At 41.7% G+C, this 18,600-nt stretch overlaps 1 pseudogene; it reads right to left on the bottom strand.

Moving 5' to 3' along the window:
* Positions 1 to 10,005: 10,005 nt before the first annotated feature.
* Positions 10,006 to 18,600, bottom strand: part of LOC116080988 — a 34,154-nt pseudogene continuing 25,559 nt past the window's right edge.

Here is an 18,600-nt window from a genome sequence, read left to right as displayed (position 1 = left end):
GCAGAAGACCTAGACAACATTCCAGTCACCATTCCAGTAGGGAAGGGGAAGGACACAAGAGGCCCTGTTTTTAGCTGAGGTTATACTGGCAGTTGATGGATGTTTCAGGGCATGAGAGTTGATTTCGTCAGTGGCTTTTGCCCAGGGAGGTTGACTATGTTCCAGTGAATGGCCTCATACCAAAGCCCCAGAAACAGAGAAGGTTGGGTTGAGGGTGTGGTCCATGGGGGAAGAGTTAGAAAGTGAGAGTTGCAGAAATGCCATTAGGCACAGGAGAAAGCACAAGGAAGGGAGAACTTGGAACAGCAGCTAGTCCAGAGACAGAGGAAGAAGTACAGAAAGTTGAGTTATGGAGCAAGGAGGAGTCCATCTAATTAGAGTTGAAACTTCTGTGGGAGGGGCTAGAGAGATGCTAGAGTGACTGGCTAAAGGCACTTGTAGTTCTTGCCAAGGACCTGGGTTCAGTTCCCAGCACCCACATGGTGGCTCACAACCATCTGTAGCCCCAATTCCTGGGGGATCTGATCTGATGAGGGTACCAGGTGCACTGTCTTAGGGTTTTCCTGCTGTGAGCAGACACCATGACCAAGGCAACTCTTATAAGGACAACATTTAATTGGGGCTGACTTACATGATCAGATGTTCAGTCTATTATCATCAAGGCAGGAACATGGCAACATCCAGGCAGGCATGGTGCAGGAGGAGCTGAGAATTCTACATCTTCATCTTCTAGCAGAATACTGACATCCAGGCAGTTAGGGTGAGGGTCTTATCCTGTGCCCATAGTGACACACCTACTCCAACATAGCCACACCTGCTAATAGTGCCACTCCCTGGGCCACGTGTATACAAACCACCACATGCACATGAATGTCTGAAGAGTAAACACACATAAAATAAATACATGAAGATGTAGAGTGGAAGCAGTATTCTCAGAGTCCCCTTTAGGATGGACTCTGTTTTCTCCGTACTCCACTCCACATCGGCAGCAATGGGTGGAGACAAGATGGCCTTAAGGTAGAGAGCCACCTACCACTGTGCCCTGGCTCTCTTGGCAGCAACTTCAGTACCTCAGTTCTTCCTCTCTTCCTCTGTTCTGCCTCATGAGCCCACCTGGCTGAGAGCCCATCTGACAAATATCCAAACACTGCTGTCTCTTGGGTACCATCCAAGCATAGCTCCAGGTGGCCTGGACAGTTTGAAGGACAATAACAAAATTGGAAGCAAGGCTTATCAGCCATAGCAAATAAAAATGCTTGTGCCCAAATGTATCTGAAATTTGAATTTCAGGTAATGAATGCATGCATTGTTAGTATATGCATGCACTGTATATTTCATAAGGGACATACTTCTTGTTGTTTACTAGAATTCAGAATTGACTGTGCAGCCTGTATTTTACCTGGCATATGCCTAGCTTCCCCTGGCCAGGTTTGGTTGGACATAGAGACCTTTGCTAAAGAGCTTTAATGAAGATGCTGCAGACTCCAGCCAGGCATGGGGCTCTCCCAACATCAGGTCTTTGATGCTTTCTTTCATTCATAAAATCCAGGAGGCCACGGTGATGAGAAGGACAGCTGGACCTTATTCATCACACTGCCGCTAATGAGGCTGGCACCCAGTACATTGTGGTTCCAGCACATTAATGATCATTATAGACCTAATGAAGATTGGTGATGCTGCCAGTGGGAGGAGGCTCTCAACCCATTGTTCTGTCATGTAGATGGGAGGGGTGCCCTCCGGAACAGCTTAAGGAAAGGGGCTTGGGGAATGGAAGGGCTGAGAGGGGTAATTGGAAGGGGAACAGAGAAGGCAGAAGCTGCAAAAGCTGAGGGTGAAGGTTAAGGAGTGGATAAAGGAGGCTACAGGGTGGACCCAAGGGCTTTAACCAGGGGAAGAGAGAGGGGGCAGGGAGGGAGCCAGGCATTAGCACTGGGGATTACTCTTGGTGGCATAGAACAATGGACTATGTGTCTCACAGTTTGCAGGGCCAGAGTCTGAGGCTAGTTTCACCCCCACAACCATATCCACAGTCCACAGTCCAGCTATGGGTATGCTTGTTTTCTCCTATCCCCCTATGGCTCTGAGGGAGAATCTACTCCTGTTGCCTTCTATGCTGCTGGTGGCCCCAAATATTCCTTAGCTTGAGTCCCCTTGACTCTAGCATCTCCCACTGTATTTTCTTCATTTCCTTCTTTTATATCTCAAAGTCTTCTCAGTTTCTAGGCACTGGGGAGAAAGCTAGGTGGTAAAGTGCTGGATCTGCAAGATTGGGACCTAGTTTGGCTACTCAACACACATTTGGAAATGTGGATAGAGTCATGAGCTCTTGAAATTCCAGCACTGGAGAATCAGAGGATCCTTGGAACTTGACCAGACAGTCTTACCAAATTGGTAAGGCCTAGATTCCATGAGAGACCTGGTCTCATGAAATAAGTTGGAGAGTAACTAAGGAAGATATCTGTATCTTAGCTACTTGATCACTGGAGAGTGACCAGAGAAAGCCATGAGTGTGACCTCTGACTTTCATACACAATATACACTCATGTATGCACACCAGCATGCACATTTAGTGTCGAGCATTCAGGGTCCAGCATGATAACCAAAACCCATTTCCTTCCTTTTAGAATCCTAAATTTAAATCCATCTTTTGTCACATAAAGTAATACATTGTTACAAATAGCATTTATTAGTAGATCCCAGGGTATTTATTTTGGAGACTTTATTTAGTCAAGGTTCCAGGTATGAGAAAATACTGAGTAGACAAGGCAGAAAAGACCCTGCTAGGACTCACACTCTCATTCTCTTGACTCCATTTTCTGGAGGCAAAGGCAGAGCGGTTACACCTCTACATTGGGAGTATATGTTTTATTTGCCTTTGGCTTGTACTGGCCACACCTTTTGCCAGACTACCTCACCTCTTACAGATGAAAGTGTTGGAATATGTGGGCTCTCAGGGACATTTGTAACCATAGACTGGATGGTCAAGTCCAATCTTATTTTTTCATGACAGTAAATGAAGTTCCTAGAAGTGGAGTCCTAGGTCTTTCCAGAAGAATCAAGACAGGGATCCCAGCCTTGCCTGTAGCAAGGTGACCTGTTGCCTGGAACAGCTTTCTCAGAGCTGAAGGTGATGTAGAATATAGCTTTGCTAAACCTCAGTGGAATTCCCCTATATATCTTCAGTGACAAGAGCTCTTGGACATGGGCATCAAAAGATATTGGATTCAAGGTAGCAGATCTTGTTTTCTTGGGCAGGAGACTAAATTGTGGAATAAAGAAAGAGCCTAGCTGAGCTCCTGGGCAGAGACCATGACACAGTGGAACAGGCTAGGTTTCTGAGGCAGGCAAATTCATGCTCTGATCCAGCCCATCACTGAGCCCATCATAGTTGCTTTATTTCACTGGTCTCAGTTTCCCCAATTCTAAAACAAGATGGCCATTCTGACCATACAAAGATGCTGTGAAGTTCAAGTGATTTAAGGTCTCTATGTACCAAACACTGTAACAGGTACCTAGTGATAATATAATCAACTCCCTGAGCCTCTGCTGACTCTTTAGCTCCCATAGGACATGGACATCCTGATTTCAATGTTCCCTGACCCACCTGTCTCTAAGTAGATGAAAGTGTGCAATTTTATGGGAATGCAAATCTCTTCCCCTGTACCTTCCCAAGCAACTGCCCATTTCAGTGCATGGCTGAAATATATAGCACCATATATTCCCATGAAGGGCCATTTAATAACACCCGTCAGGCAAATATATTAGCAGGAAGATGCATTGTTTGGCTCAGCAGTGCTTGAATATGTTGCACGGAAGGAGTGAGAATGATTCTCTTCCTTCTCTGCCATCACCTTTCTGTTAGATTTTCTCACTCCAGGTGTTCCCAACCCAGAGTGAAAACTTCCTCTCTTCCATCTGACATTTTCAAATGTGTTGCTACATCCCCAGTGGAGCGATGCCACCAGGGATGGCGCCACTCTCAGCTCCCACCCAACGAAGTCGCTCCTGAGATCTATTTGTATCATAATGAATGTACCGACTTAATAGCTTCAAGGACTCCATAGGCACACCTGCAGCTGAAGAGCGCAGTGTGGATCTCTAGTCTCAATTTTTCTTTCCATAAAAATAATTCTGGCAGCTTGGGATCAATATCCTCCTCCCATATGTTTCGTATTCGCTGTAAACTCTAATTGAGGATGCCCTTCCCCTCAGAACTTCTCAGTGTGAATACATTCAGAAATTCTAAAAAGGTTATCTGAACAGGAAGGAGAAGGGCATTGGGAGCATCTCTGTGCCCAAGCTGGGCTGGGCACCTTTGCGAGTACTATCTCATTTCAACTTCACAGCAGCAGACTGTGAGAAACAACACGGGGCTCATTTATTTTTACAGAACCTCAGGAAGGTGAAAGCTATTATTGATGCAACTGGATGTAAAGCCAGTGTCCTGTGACTTCAGACTGTTCTCTTAGGTGATCCTCAGCAACCCCTTGTCTCTAGCTCTCTAGCCCTGCTATCCTCATGCCTCTTCTCTTTGAGAACATGCACTAAATCAGCATGGAAACTTGAAACTCCGTTGTGAGACTTTAAAAGAACTCTCTTGGCCCAGACTTTCCCTTGGACCGTGTTCATTTGATCCCTGGTCAAACAGCTTCAGCACCCTCATTTCCTTGTGTGTGAACAGAAGCAAAGTTGGACAGAGATGTCCATGGCCTTGGACTGAGGGAGACTTTGACTCTATTCTAGGAAATGTGCATCTTTCTCCAAGTGTCCTGGCCTAGGGGAGGTGAAATTTTTCCACTGATGCTCTGACAGCCCTCAGAGCTGCCTGCCAACCCAGCTTCCAGTCTGTCCCCATGATCTGCGCCATGGTTCTGTCAGGGGAGATTTGGGTGTGTCTCCCCCTTCACATTAATCTTCATTTTAATTTGCTGCTATGAAGATACATCTTGAACCATTCATTCAAGAGGTGGAGGGGGGAGTCCCTCTCTGTCCCAGACCCATGGCCGTTTGTCCAACCTGGCTAGCTTGGATGTTACAAAATATACTATGGGAGGAAATGGCTTTGGACGTTTTCCTTGTTTTTACTGCGTGCTCCTCCCCATCTCCAAATGTGTCTAGAACAACAATAACCCGTTTTCTTATTGTTCATCCCTCACCAAGATGATGTAAATGTCTCTTATGGCCCAGAAGGTTCAATGATCCTTTAATCCTATGTCTTTTCCATTGCCGTGGTCCCCAAACACCACACCTGCAATGTAGACAATGATTAATGGTCTCTTCCTTTATGCCCACCTCAGCAACAAGTCTACAGGCATTTTTCTTGGCGTTCATACTACTTTATCTCAACTTTTGGGGAAGCCTGCTGAGCTTTGGCACTCTGGCATCTTTGGACTTTTAAACCTTGGTTAAAAATGCTGCTTTTATTGATGAGCTGTCTACCAATTTCTCCTAGGCTTCTCACAGTTAGAAATTTGGCAAAATAATAAATATTCTTCAAGCATTTGGGGAGGTCATATTCTTGAAGATGTAGCAGGTACCCTGATTTTACCTTCCAAGGAAATATACTCATAGAGTTGCAAGGAAGACAAACGTTATCGAGCTCTTGCTGTTGGGTTCCTGTGTTCATGGCCTTTATTATCTACTTTATAGGTATCATTTTAAATTTAATTTATGGTAACTATTTCCTTATTTTACAATGACAGGAATGCAGATTCAGAGAATCTAACAGATTCTAATGTAACACCAAAGGGTCCAAACTTTTCTAATTACAAAATTTATGCTCATCATTAAGTTCTGTTTCCTTCCTACTTGACCTGTTATGTATTTTGGCAAAGTCTAGGTGCTTATTACAGAACATTGAACTCTCTCTCTCTTCGGTGTTGCTTTAAAGAGATTTAAAAGATTGATGGCAATGAATTAGAACAAATCACTAGGTTTACACTATCCCACTTACTTTCCAATGTTTATTGAACATATGCTGTAGTCAAGGTGATGTAGACTAGAAATAAGATTTATCACTTCTTTTGATGCAGCCTCAGAGACAGGTATGGGTGCTGTAGCTCCAAAAAAGAATGAAGAAATGATATAAAGATATGTAATTCTAATTAGAAAGGCTTAATTCTGGAGATGACCACAGTAGTATTTTATTTAATTTTGAAGATTGAGTGAAGTTTTCTAAATAAAGAAATATGATGAGAAATACCTACAAAAAATGTGAAAAGCTTGAGATTTTCCTATAGGATTATACATGATAGATCCAAGCAGCATTCTCTGCTAACAGTTTACTGAGATGTTTTTCAACATGGTTGGTACTGAGGGTTTTCCACTGTGCCAGGTCTGAATTCACCTTGTTACAGAATTAACTCACTAACTGACCTCTACCTATAATGGCAGACCCATATGAACCACACTCAGAAGACCAACATGCACTGCTAGTATATTAAATGAGGGAGATATACTCTTGCACTAGATAAAACACTTTAGCTGGCCAAGATGCATTTTTGCTTCTGTGGGTGTGTTCCACAGGAAAGTAAGTTACATCTGAAAATGGAAATCTATCGAGATCTTGATTAGATAGTTATATAATCTAAGGATACCATAGCATTGGGCCATCATGGCTTCTCCATCTATTCTTTTTTAAAATTTCCATCTATTATATTTTTATTGGATATTTTCTTTATTTACATTTCAAATGTTATCCCCCAGAACTCCCTATCCCATCCCCCTGTTTCTATGAGAGTTTTCCCCCACCCACCCACCCACTCACTCCTGCCTCCCTGCCCTTGAATTCCCCTACATTAGACCCTCGAGCCTTTACAGGACCAAGGGCCTCTCCTCCCATTGATGCCCAACAAGGTCATCCTCTGCTATATATGCAGCTGGAGCTATGGGTCCCTTGGTTGATGATTTAGTCCCTGGGAGCTCTGGGGGGTCTGGTTGATTGATATTGTTGTTCTTCCTATGGGGTTGCAAACTCCTTCAGCTCCTTCAGTCCTTCCTATAACTCTTTCTCTGGGGATCCTGTGCTCAGTGCAATGGTTGGCTGTGAGCATCCACCTCTGTATTTGTCAGGCTCTGGCAGAGCCTCTCAGGAGACAGCTATATCAGACTCCTTTCAGCAAGCATTTCTTGGCATCCACAATAGTGTTTGAGTTTGGTGACTGTATATGGGATGGATCCCCAGGTGGCAGTCTCTGGATGGCCTTTCCTTCAGTCTCTGTTCCACATTTTGTCTCCGTATTTGCTCCCATGAATATTTTCTTACCCCTTCTAAGAAGGACTGAAGCCCCCACACTTTGGTGTTCCTTCTTCTTGAGCTTCATGTGCTCTGTGAATTGTATCCTGGTTATTTGGAGCTTTTGGGCTAATATCCACTTATCAGAGAGTACATACCATGTGTGTTCTTTTGAGATTGGGTTACCTCACTCAGGATGATATTTTCTAGGTCCATCCATTTGCCTAAGAATTTCGTGAAGTCACTGTTTTTAATAGCTGAGTAGTATTCCATTTGCAAATGTACCACATTTTCTGTATCCATCCACCAATAGAGGTGTTGAAGGACATCTGGATTCTTTCCAGCTTCTGGCTATGATAAATAAGGTGCTATGAACATAGTGGAGCATGTGTCCTTGTTATATGTTGGAGAATGCTTTGGGTATATGCCTAGGAGTGGCATAGTGTAATACTCACGTAATACTGTGTCCAATTTTCTGAGGAACCACCAGACTGATTTTCAGAGTGCTTGTACCAGCTTGCAATTCCACCAACAATGGAGAAGTGTTCCTTTTTCTCTACATCCTTGCTAGCATCTGCTGTCACCTGAGTTTTGATCTTAGCCATTCTGACTGGTGTGAGGTGGAATCTCAGGGTTGTTTTGATTTGCATTTCCCTGATGACTAAAGATGTTAAACATTTCTCTAGGTACTTCTTGGCCATTTGATGTTCCTTGATTGAAAATTCTGTTTATCTCTGTATCCCATTTTTAATAGGGTTATTTGATTCTCTGGAGTCTAACTTCTTGATTTTTTTTGTATATATTAGATATTAGCCTTCTATTGGATGTAGGATTAGTAAAGATCTTTTCCCAATCTGTTGGTGGCCATTTTGTCCTATTGACAGTGTCCTTTGCCTTACAGAGGTCCCATTTGTTGATTCTTGATCTTAGAGCATAAGCCATTGGAATTCTCTTCAGGAAAATTTCCCCTGTGCCCATGTGTTCGAGGCTCTTCCCCACTTTCTCCTCTATTAGTTTCAGTGTATCTAGTTTTATATGGAGGTCCTTTATCCACTTGGACATGAAATTTGTACAAGAAAATAAGAATGGATTAATTTGCATTCTTCTACATGCTGACCTCCAGTTGAACCAGCACCATTTGTTGAAAATGTTATCTTTTTTTCCCACTGGATGGTTTTAGCTCCTTTATCAAAGATCAAGTGACCATAGGTGTGTGGGTTCATTTCTGGATCTTCAGTTCTATTCCATTGATCTTCCAGCCTGTTACTGTACCATTAACCATACAGTTTTTATCACTAGTGGTCTGTAATACAGCTTGAGGTCAGGGATGATGATTCCCCCAGAAGTTCTTTTATTATTGAGAATAGTTTTTGCTATTCTGGGATTTTGGTTATTCTAAATGAATTTGCAGATTGGTATTTCTAACTCTATTAAGAATTGAGTTGGAATTTTGATGGGGATTGCATTGAATCTGTAGATTGCTTTCAGCAAGAAGGCCAGTTTTACTATATGCCAATCCATGAGCATGGGAGATCTTTCCATTGTCTGGGATCTTCTTCGATTTCTTTCTTCAGATATTTGATGTTCTTGTCATACAGATATTTCATTTGCTTGGTTAGAGTCACACCAAGTATGTAATATTATTTGTGAAGGGTGTCATTTCATTAATTTCTTTCTTTTTTTAAAAAAATAAATTTATTTAGCCCACAGTTTTATTTTATTATTTTTTATTGATTTAAGTTTTATTGAATTATGATGAGAAAAGATACGTGAGTTTAGCTGAATTTGTTAACATTTAAAAACATATTTTAAGTAAATAGAATTAAATCACACTCGTGTACCCCAACTCCTCTCAGAGACCCCCTTCAATACCTACAATACCTTTTTTGTCATATTCTTTAAATTTTATAAAATATTATAACAATAAAATGAGTATTATAAAAGTTGTTTGATATTAAACAACAATCAATTGAACAGTCTTATGTAGATGCTTGTCTACAGCAATATGAAAATACATATGTTTTTCTCAATATAAGTTTTAAATAACTCCAAACATATTAACTGTATATTTAAAAATAATACATAACTACTAGGATTTTTTAAATGAACATAAATATATAAAGTCTTTTTGTTTGTTTTTTGTTTGTTTTGTATTTAGTAGAGCTTAAAATCTTGGCTCTTACTGTGGAACAAGCCCAAAGTAAGAACAATTTTTAGACATTGGAGTTCATTGTAATAAGGCTGAACTTCAGTGACCCTCACATCACCAAAGGATTTTACCTCCATCGTAGCTAAGCTGAGAGTTGACAGTTCTGCTGCACCAAGGAATGAATCGTAGGCATGATTTTTGGATACAGGCTTCCTGCTATGGTCAAAGCTATTTGACTTGAGTGGGTGTCTTTATTCTCAGCCCACAGAGAACAGGTTATATTCATTTATGAAATGGTGTATGTATTAAGACAGTCTATCCATAAAGTCATTCACCAACTGTTTCAATGAACAATGGTTCTGCTTGGAGGGTGGCACAGATATTAGGTGAGGGTAAGAATCTGGTTCGTTGGTGTGATAATTTTTTTTTTTTTTTTTTTTTTACTCTCACCAGCAGAATAGTTTTATTCTTCCTCTTAAGGACTAGACAAACCATATCCAAGGCCACAACTTACAAACAGAAACCAAAGAGACCGTAGAGAGCAAGGTACGAGACACAGGAGGGGAAGTGCGTGGCCTGGTGTGGGTGTGACAGAGCTCCCTGGTGGCCTGGGTGGGGTGGAGGGGATGGGGCTGTAGAATGCAAGAAAGAAGACAGCTGTGGTTCTAAGTGCTAAAGCTGCAAACCAAGGGCAGGCTGCGTGCACCTGCCCAGGGGAGGGGGAGTGGCTGTTTCTCTCTCCCCAGACTTAGGCTGCTTTGCAGAGAGCCACCGCAGAGAAGCAGACCTCTCCCTGTTCACGCTCAGTGAATTCTCTGCAGACCTTGGCAGCATCCTGCAGCAGAGAGTCCTCTGAGCTGGTGCCATGGTTCACTGGAAAGGGCATTTGCCCATCGAGCTCGTACAGGTGGCCATCCACGTTGTTGAGCAGAATAAAATGGAAATTCACTTTGTCATCTACCCGACACTGGCCCTCCTGGGCCACGGAGTCATGGGCTGCCTGAATGGCCTCGTTTTTCTCGAAACATTTGGCTCTATCTTTAGGGGACAGCTTCTCCGTTTCAGACAGAAACTGTTTCAGGACGGATCCATCCTCAAATTCCAGCTTGTCTTGGTTATTGGCCACTGCATGGATCTGGCTGTGATAATTTAGAAAAGCATTCATCTCAGAGAAAGAGTAACTTATAAAGCCCTCTTCTCCAAAATCGATACAATAATTATAAACATCAAGTAAAGCATTCAGTCTCACTCTTTGTTGTTCTCTTACAAGCCACCTCCCAAGTTAATTCTTATGTCTTTCTTAAAATCCTGTATCATCATCATGAGAAGTACTTTTAGATCTGAATCTTGCTTTTCCTGTGTGATGGTGTGTCCAGGACTTGCTATGGTATGAGAACTGGGTTCTGATGATGCCAAGTAACCTTGATTTGTGTTGTTTATTTTCTTATGCTTGCCCCCCGGAATAACTAGTGTAGCACTAGTTATTTCTAGTGCTACCTGCCCTTGCTAAATCTGACTGGAGCCCGTCCTTCCTGTGATCCTGGTTGTGTCAGAACTCCTCAGAGTCAAGCTCTCTCTGTGATCCTGTGATTCTGGGATCCTATGATCCTGGGCTTGTTAGAGCGCCAGGGAGTGCAGCTTTGGGACTGGCTGAAGTTTGTGCCCAAGGTCTGCTCAGGGCACCAGCTCAGACAGACCAGAAGCAACCTGAGCCACTGGGCTGGTGGAGTTCTTGTGTTCCTGGGTCCCACACATCCCAATTACTCTCAGTGTTGGGACAGATGTGTCCTCCTCACCTCTGATTTTCTGATCCTGGGCATATCAGAGTGCCTGGGAATGGGAGCCACCTCTGGTTGCAAAATTTAGACCCAATGTCTGCTTAGGGCACCAGCCCAACAGACCAGAAGGAACCAGTGCCATTGGGCTGATGTAGTTCCTGCGTGCCTGGGTCCAGCTGGTCCCAGATACTCCAGGTGTTGGAACAGTTGTGTCCTCCTCACCTCTGACCCTGGGTGAGTTAGAGCTCCTGGGAGTGGGGCTGCCTCTGGGTGTTGTGGGACTGGCTGGGGAGTTTGTGCCCAATGTCTGGTCAGGGCACAGGCCCAGACAGACCAGAAGCCCATTTTTCTAATTTCTTTCTCATCCTGTTTATCCTTTGAATAGAGGAAGGCTACTGATTTATTTGAGTTAATTTTATATACAGCCACTTTGCTGAAGTTTTTTGTTTTGTTTTGTTTTGTTTTATCAGGTTTAAGAGTTCTCTGGTGGAAATTTTGGGGTCACTTAACATATCATTTGCAAATTCTCAATCCATTCTTATAATAGAGATAACTTTTCATGAAGACTGGATGGGTTGAGGCCTTGGTCTTGAGCTCTTCATATCCTTATATTGTTGATGAAGGCACTGCTCCTCTCTCTCCCTTTCTCTGTTTCCCGGTGGGCCAATGCTCTCTGTTTTCTTAATTTTCCATCACTATTCTGCCTTTGGATCTGAATCTGCCTTGCTATTTTCAGCGCTCTGCTGTTTAGCTTACTTCTCTAGTTTCTGGATTGTTGGAAGTCCCCACAGGGATGCAGAGAAAAGTCCATGCTGGAGTCCTGGGAGGTTGACTTTACAAGAGACCGTAAAGGAAGAGCCCAGCAAAATGGAACAGTTTGTTGTATGAACGCTTGTGCTTCAAGACCCTACTCAGTTCCTTCTGGTTTTAGAAAAAAAAAAAAAAACAATATATAAGCTGCTCAACTACTGTCTTCTTATCTCTCCATCCCTCCCCCCCAGATTAAAGCAAAGTCATTGGTCAGGGTAAAGTTTTTCTCCTTGGGTAAACAAAATAAATCTTTCTAGTCATGGGCACTGTTTCATGCTGGTGGCTTTGGAGGCCTTTAGACTTGGGAGCGAGATAGCATTTATCAGTCTCATAGAACCTGCCTGTTACTGGAGTCCTACAGCACTTCTAAGAGGATAGGTGTGAGATCACGGTCCAAAGAGTCTCTGACATTTCCTTTTGCTTATAGCATAGGCATGTTCACTGTTGTTGGACTTCAGTGTCTAAGGCCAAGGTTTAGCTTCTTCATGGAGTAAAGTTAAGTTGACATCCAGACCATATAGGGTGTCTTGGTATCAGGCAGAAGAGAAAATATTTTCTCTTAATTTTAGACTTTGTACTTATTCATTGAAAGAGTCAATAATGGCCTGATCTTTAATATTGCCATCAATGAGTTATAATACATCTAAGCTTTTCAGACCTATTCAACATATATGGTCCCTATAAAATAGTTATAATTTTAGATGTCATTTCATAGGCATTAAATGTATTACCTAGCAAGTTAGTTGGCATATTACATGTTGGTATTAGTTCCATGTTCACAAGTTTTATCAGGATACTGTTCTCCATTATAGTTTATTTTGTCTTAAAAAATTTCATTTCTTAAAAAAATATATATTTCTAATAAAATTTACTTATTTTATAAATTTATTCTTTCTTTTTAAAATTTATGTATATGCATGATTTTGTGTGGGCATGTGTACATGTGTATAGGAACTTATGGAGGCCAGAAAAGGGCACTGAATTTCCTGGAACTGGAGTTACACGTGGTTGTGAGGTTCTTACTGTGGGTGTTGAGAACTGAACATGGGTCTGTGATAGTAGAAATGTCAACTTCTGAGCAATCTTTCCAGCTCTGTTCCCATCCGTCCATCCGTCCGTCCGTCCGTCCGTCCGTCCGTCTGTCTGTCTGTCTATCTATCTATCTATCCACCCATCCATGAAACAGGGCCACTGAGTCTTCAGTCTTGCTTGTGATCCATTAATCCTTTTTTCTTTCTGAGTTTTCTCTTTTTGGAATAGAAATGACTGACCAGTGTTTTTCTTAATGTTGTATTTCAAAGGCAGAGAACTCTTCTTGTTTGGCCAGTCCACAGAGAGAGAAGCTCTGCCTCAGGGTGAATCATACCTTGAATTGTTCACATGCCTGATCTAGATGGCATTTTTGGGTTGATGGAGTGAGTGAAGATTTTGTGGGATATTGGGATGAGTGACCATGTTGTATATTCATGAACGGCTTGATTCTGAGGAGCCAGAAGGATGTGACAAGTTGAATCATATCTCTCTAAATTTGTATCCCTAAACTACAGTACCTCAGAACATGACATATTTGTAGATAATGGTTATTCATACAAGTATTTTGCAAAACCCAGACATATGAGTCTACTCTAATTTATAACTTTGTAAGAAGAAGGGGAGGAGAATGTAGCTCAGCTGCAGGCTGTTTGCCTAACATAAGAAAGACCTTAGGTTCAAGTCCCTTTACTGTCAAAATGAATGAAGAGAGCTTATGGCTCAGACACATGGAACATGGAAGAAGGATCAGGTGAAGGATCAGGGAGAGATGCGTTCTGCAAAGCAAGAAGAAAAACTCCAGGAGAAACCTGCCAAGCAACACACAGACCTCGGATTTCTGTCTCCAGAACTATAAATAAAATAAGTTTGCATTATTTCGGCCACCACATTTGTGATGCTTATTTTGTGTGTGTGTGTGTGTGTGTGTGTGTGTGTGTGTGTGTGTATGCTGTTATTGTTGTTGTTGCTGCTGCTAATGAACAAACTAAGAGTTCTGAAAGTGCCATGCAAGTGTGCTTCCACTACGCTATACTCCCAGATCCCCCTGTCTTATGTTTTTAAAATGTGAAATTGTACCATCTCACGTTTACTTCTGTGATAGTCTAAGGAGTTTTTACTTCTGAGGATTATATGTAAAATATGTTTCCTTTTAGGATGTGCATCTTCCTCTCTTCATAATAAAAAAATTACACTGTGCTCTTAACTGTAGAGTTTCTTGGAAATGAAAGTCAGCTTTAGAATCCAACAAAGGTTCCTCCCCACACTTTCTTGGAAATGAAAGTCAGCTTTAGAATCCAACAAAGGTTCCTCCCCACACTTTCTTCTCCAATGTAGGCTTCAGACTCCCCTAACTGAAAGTTTGCCTTGAGAGTCTGTCTGGAATCAGTCATTCTGAAGTTGGCCATCTTCCACTGAGAGGAGCTGTGGGACCCAGGGGCCTCCCCTTCAGCATCATTTTTAACCTCCCCTCCTGCCGCCATGAGGATTCTGAAGAATTTAGCCTGGCAAGGCTCTCTTTTCTAATCCTGAATTTTCTGTCTGGGTTCCAACACTTAAGCTCAGATATGTACAAAAAAATTGCTGAAAATTCCTCGTTGACATCTCATTTCCGAGCTGGAGTTACCATCTCAAAGAAAGGAAATATCAGCGAATGTGTGAAGAAAGACCTTGCCAGCGTTCAACATAAACTTGCAGATCCGCTGCGTGTTGGTGGTATAGTAGATCATGGGCAAACCTCAAGAATATGTCTTTCTGGAGAACAAGAAAAATCTTGCCTGCTTTTAACTTTATTCTTTCAAAAGTGAACACTGTCAAAAATCACAACCAAATGGGTACTGTGTTAGACAGAACTTATCTTTCACTTATTTAATGGCTGGTATCTGAACTTTAGGTTTCTTTAGGAAACAAGAAAAAGTATTAGAAGTCAGAATAGCTGTATATCAAATGAACATGTTCCATGTTGCCCAGAATGTCCTTTCTCTCAGCCTTCCTCCCACAAACTGACAAAAAAATGTAGCCATTTGTAGATCTTGGCCACTTGGGCTCCAGGTAACTTATAGGCGTTCTGTGACAGCAATTTTGGTTGATGGCTTGGTTGATGTGCCGAGGGTGGGGTGAAAGTCAGGGACTACTTTTTGTCATTGACTCATTGCATACCCTTTGAACACTAATTTAGAAATATCTGCCTCAAATGTGTGTGTGTGTGTGTGTGTGTGTGTGTGTGTTTGTGTGCCTGTGTGCATGTACATTCAATGAGATAATGGATGCGAATACAGTCTTGAAGCCATAACTGGGCTATGCAGATGTTAGTCATTATTTTCAAACTGCATCTGTGACCTAGTTTTGACTGTGGTTTACTTTTGGAGAGAAGAGAATTATAAAAAGCCTCTTGGCTCATCTGGAGCAAGACTAATCCACTGATTTAATATCCAAGATCATATTAGAGGCAAATGCCCTTCTGCCAGAATAGACCAACTCCAAGGTTTGTTCTTACCTGCTAAATTTTTACTTGCTGATTAATGGTGAGTGGCACTTTCATCAGCACACTACATTTTAAAAGTCCACTTAAATAAAAACGCAGACTCTCAGAAGGAGCATCACCTGCAGAGCCTCCTACCGTGTTCAGCTTAGGAAAGCAAATGCACATTGGAACTTTTCCATATTCAACTGTTCATCATCTATAAGGAAGTTGCTTTCACATTTATACATTGTCTCTCAGAGAATTTTTGAAATAATCCTCGGATATGTGTATTTTCTCTTAGATGGTTTTATGTCAAGATGATGGTGATGCAAACTGCCTAGTGAGTGGCTGGAACAGATTAGTCATTTTAACAGGAAGAAAGCCACCACTGGTTCATAATTCATGCTGGATGGAGTTCTGTAAGATGACCCCAGTTTTTCATCTCAAACTGTTCATTCCACCATTTTATCAGGTGACCGCAGAGTGGGTTTCTGGTTCAGTGACTGATTTCTTGGAATTCAGAGAAAAGAATTCAATGGAAATGCCTCCAAATCCATCCAGTCTGCTTTGGCATCTTGTGTATAGCTTAATCCAGACATGCGTCATTCATGACCTTGTCTGTACTGATCACTTCCAACGCTGCACTCTGTATCACACACCTTTACTCCTCTATCCTTAGCCGCTGGAGGTGAAGTGCTAAACAGTATTTTTGTAGGGTAGTTCACTGTTCAAAGATGAGCTCCTGGTCCAGAAGGAAGGGACCTGGCTTGTGTTTGGGAGGTCTGCTTTCCCCATTGTGCTGGAGTCTTCGCTTAGCTTGAAAGTGGGTTCTAGCTTTCTGCCTTCTCTGGGCCTTGGTTTGTTCATCTGAGAAATCAGTGCTGTGAACAAGATATCCTCGTGAACTCTTCCAAGTCTGGATTTTAAGTAGCTATCAGGTTTGTGAATATGGAGAGACTACGGACACCAAAATCCCAGCAGGCCAAGACTCTGTTTTGAAGGAAATTACTAAAGATCTTTAAACCTCAGGAGTGTCTTAGGGTTTTATTACTGTGAAGAGACACCATGACCAAGGCAACTCTTACAAAGGAGAACATTTAATTGAGGCTGACTTACAGTTTCAGAGCTTTAACCTATTATTGTCATGGTGGGAAGCATGACAGCTTCTAAGCAGACATGGTGCTAGAAGAGCTGAGAGTTCTACATCTTCATCCAGAGGCAACAGAGGAAACTGTGTCTCACACTGGGCAGAGCTTGAGCCTATAGCTCCATAGCCCACCTCCACAGTAACACACTTCCTTCAACAAGGCTACACCTATTCCAACAAAGCCATACCACCTAATAGTATTACTCTCTGTGGGCCAAACAAACAAGCATCTGAGTTTATGGGGGGTCAAACCTATTCCAACCACTACATCAAGAATGAAACAAAAATTTTCCTGTGCCCATGTGCTCGAGGCTCTTCCCCACTTTCTTTTCTATTAGTTTCAGTGTATCTGGTTATATGTGGAGGTCCTTGATCCACCTGAACTTGAGCTTTCTACAAGAAGATAGGAATGGATCAATTTGCATTCTTCTACATGCTAATCACCAGTTGAGCCAGCACCATTTGTTGAAAATGCTGACTTTTTCCCACTGGATTGTTTTAGTTCCTTTGTGAACAGAACACCAATAGCTTATGCTCTAAGAGCAAGAATTGACAAATGGGACCTCATAAAATTACAAAGCTTCTGTAAGGCAAAAGACACTGTCAATAGGACAAAATGGCAACCAACAAATTGGGAAAAGATCTTTACCAATCCTATATCTGATAGAGGGCTAATATCCAGTAGATACAAAGAACACAAGAAGTTAGACCCCAGAGAAACAAATAACCCTATTAAAAATGGGGTACAGAGCTAAACAAAGAATTCTCAACTGATGAATACCGAATGACTGAGAAGCACCTAAAGAAATGTTCAACATCCTTAGTCATCAGGGAAATGCAAATCAAAACAACCTTGAGATTCTACCTCACACCAGTCAGATTGGCTAGGATAAAAACTCAGGTGACAGAAGATGCTGGAGAGGTTGTGGAGAAAGAGGAGCACTCCTTCATTGCTGGTGGGATTGCAAGTTGGTACAACCACTCTGGAAATCAGTTTGGTGGTTCCTCCGGAAATTGGACATAGTACTACCAGAGGACCCAGTTATACCACTCCTGGTCATATACCCAGAAGATATTCCAACATGTAATAAGGACACATGCTCCACTATATTCATAGCAGTCTTATTTATAATATCTAGAAACTGGAAACAACCCAGATGTCTCTCAACAGAGGAATGGATACAGAAAATGTGGTACATCTACACAATAGAGTACTACTCAGTTATTAAAAACAATGAATTTATGAAATTCTTAGGGAAATGGATAGATCTGGAGAATATCATTCTGAGTGAGCTAACCCAATCACAAAGAACACACATGGTATGCACTCTCTGGTAAGTGGATATTTTCTCTGCAAAGGACATTAGTGATTAGGATGATGTATGAAAAAACAGACCCATAGAGTGCCAGGGAGATACAGAACTGGAAGAAACGTTGCACTCCAGCCCCAGATATTCCTGAGCAATTTAAGATGAGTCAAGCTTGCAAATAGAGTCCCTGCTTTGATGCTATGTGTTTGCTGCATCTTATTCTTTTACCACATGGGTAGTGTTTTCCTAAAGAGATAATAAAAGAGATGGGAAATTAGCTTTATGGTAGAATATGGTATTGCATATACATGAGCACATTTTGAACCTAACTGAACATAAGTATCACTGTTTCATTATTTTTTTTGTATTTCTTTTTATATTAGATATTTTAATATAATAAATATTAAATTAATATTTAATATTAATAAATATTAAATATAATATTTTAATCTTCTTAGCCCAGAAGATCAGAATACACAAAGTACAATCCACAAACCACAAGAAACTCAAGAAGAAGGAAGACCAAAGTGTGGATACTTTGTTCCTTCTTAAAAGAGGGAACAAAACACCCATGGACAGAGTTGCAGAGACATACTATGGAACAGAGACTTAAGAAAGGACAATCCAGAGACTGTTCCACCTGGGAATCCTTCCCATATTCAATCATCAAATCCAGACA

The sequence above is a fragment of the Mastomys coucha genome, unplaced genomic scaffold, assembly GCF_008632895.1.
Source record: "Mastomys coucha isolate ucsf_1 unplaced genomic scaffold, UCSF_Mcou_1 pScaffold6, whole genome shotgun sequence".
Classification (NCBI taxonomy): Eukaryota; Metazoa; Chordata; class Mammalia; order Rodentia; family Muridae; genus Mastomys; species Mastomys coucha.
Note: the sequence above shows the minus strand (reverse complement) of the source record. Positions and strands in the feature narration are given on the sequence as shown.